The 2500-nt window shown below is 30.2% G+C and overlaps 1 protein-coding gene across 1 annotated transcript in view; it reads right to left on the reverse strand.

The window, feature by feature from the left end:
* The window catches only part of LOC144962510 (uncharacterized), a 26412-nt gene that overhangs the window by 20901 nt on the left and 3011 nt on the right, over positions 1-2500 (reverse strand). The window lies entirely within an intron of this gene.

Raw genomic sequence — 2500 nt, forward strand, 5'->3', positions numbered from 1 at the left:
TTTAACAGACTGTCAAAGAAGCAGTGATAGGGTCGGTAGCTGGGTCTCATTGATCTAGCGGAAAGTACTTTGAGGTAGACTAGCGTTCCATCCAAAGGGTGGTAAATAGCAAGTAGTAGTAGTAGTAGTAGTAGTAGTAGTAGTAGTAGTAGTAGTAGTAGTAGTAGTAGTAGTAGTAGTAGTAGTGGTAGTAGTAATAGTAGTAGCAGCAGCTATAGTAGTAGTAGTAGTCGTAGTAGTAGTAGTAGTAGTAGTAGTAGTAGTAGTAGTAGTAGTAGTAGTAGTAGTAATAGATGTGATAGTAGTAGCAGCAGCAATAGTAGTAGTAGTACTAGTAGGAGTAGTATCAGTAGTAGTAGTAGTAGTAGTAGTAGTAGTAGTAGTAGTAGTAGTAGTAGTAGTAGTAGTAGTGGTAGTAGTAGTAGTAGTAGTAGTAGTAGTAGTAGTAGTAGTAGTAGTAGTAGTAGTAGTAATGGTAGTGGTAGTAATAAGATTAGTGGTAGTAGTGGTGGTGGTGGTGGTGGTGTTTATGGTGGTAGTAGTAGTAATAATAGTGGTAGTAGTAGTAGTAGTAGTAGTAGTAGTAGTAGTAGTAGTAGTAGTAGTAGTAGTGCTAGTAGTAGTAGTAGTAGTAGTAGTAGTAGTAGTAGTAGTAGTAGTAGTAGTAGTAGTAGTGTAATAGTTGTAGTAGTAGTAGTAGTAGTAGTAGTAGTAGTAGTAGTAGTAGTAGTAGTAGTAGCAGTAGTAGTAGTAGTAGTAGTAGTAGTAGTAGTAGTAGTAGTAGTAGTAGTAGTAGCAGTTGTTGTAGTAGTAGCAGTAGTAGAAGTAATAGTAGTAATATTAGTAGTAGTAGTAGAAGTAGTAGTAGTAGTAGTAGTAGTAGTAGTAGTAGTAGTAGTAGTAGTAGTAGTAGTTGTTGTAGTAGTTGTAGTAGTAGTAATGATAACAATAACAATAATGATACTTATAATAATAATATATAATAATAATAATAATAATAATAATAATAATAATAATAATAATAATAATAATAATAATAATAATAATAATAATAATAATGATAATAATAATAATAATAATAATAATAATAATAATAATAATAATAATAATAATATAATATAATAATAATGATAATAATGATAATAATAATAATAATGATAATAATAATAATAATAATAATAATAATAATAATAATAATAATAATAATAATAATAATAATAATAATAATAATAATAATAATATAATAATAATAATATAATAATAATTATTATATTATTATTATTATTATTATTATTATTATTATTATTATTATTATTATTATTATTATTATTATTAAAAATAGTAACTAAAAGCCGAGTGACGTCAACTGCAGTCATTCGATTAGAGAAGTAAGTTTACTGGCCAAAATTACGATTTTCAAAATGTATTTTTTTTTCTTGTTGTTTGTTTTACAAGGGATCAAGGCGATATATCTAGTTGGTTTTTTAAAAATGTTTATTAATATTTTTTTTTTCAGCGAATCAGATTAATCTCCATGCTTGATTCGTCAGAGTCGGGATCGTTCTTGGTTGGTGTTTGTGTAAATGGGTGCAATGTTTGTATGGGAATGTGTATGTATGTGTGCGTGCTTGTGTGTGTGTGTGTGTGTGTGTGTGTCGTGTTTGTGTGTGTGTGTGTATGTGTGTGTGTGTTGCTATTGTTTTTTGTTTTTTGTTTTTTTTTTAAATTTTGTTGGGTTTTCTTTTCGGAGTGGAAATTGTTTCTCTAAGTGTCACGAGATTGCTTTCCTTTTTATCTCTTTCTTTCTTTCTTTCATTTTTATTTTATTTTTATTTTTTTTTTCATTTATTGTTGTCATGTGATAAGGAGGCTTGGCCAAAACACTTAAGTAGTTGGCTGCCGCACTCTGGAAAAAAAAACTTATTTTTTAAAACAAACTTGGCCAGAAAACTCGTCCTTTCAAATAAATATCGACCGATTTAAATGATGACCCTCATCTTGGAAAAAAAATACAAATCAAACCTGGGATATTATTGACCTCTTCTTCTTTCAAGTCCCAGTCTGACAAGATGAAGGTAAATTTTTAATAGATCGATAGTTGAAGGACGAGTTTTCTGGCCAAAATTTTAAAAATGTCTTTTGTTGTTGTTGTACTTTTGTTTTTGTATTTTTGTCTTATTTTGTTTTGTTTTGTCTTTGTTTTTGATTTTTTGGGTATTTTATTTGTTTCTTTGTTTGTTTTTTTTTTTGTTTGGGGGGGGGGGGGGGGGGGGGGGGGGGGGTTACGTGACTATGAATTTTGAAAGCGAGCCTTTTTGTTAGTACCTAATAGTTCTTCAGAGCAATAAGGCTCATAGATCCGGAGTTTATCCCGGTTTCTATAGCGTAAAGCTGCCAATAGCAATTGCTTGATATCCTTTGGACAGGACGCTAGTCTATCGCAATGCACTTTCCGCCAGATCTAACTGACCCAGCTAGCCATTCAGAAAAGAAGATACAA

Source organism: Berghia stephanieae, chromosome 1 (genome assembly GCF_034508935.2).
Source record: "Berghia stephanieae isolate SIO BIC M18660-M18661 chromosome 1, UCSD_Bste_1.3, whole genome shotgun sequence".
Classification (NCBI taxonomy): Eukaryota; Metazoa; Mollusca; class Gastropoda; order Nudibranchia; family Aeolidiidae; genus Berghia; species Berghia stephanieae.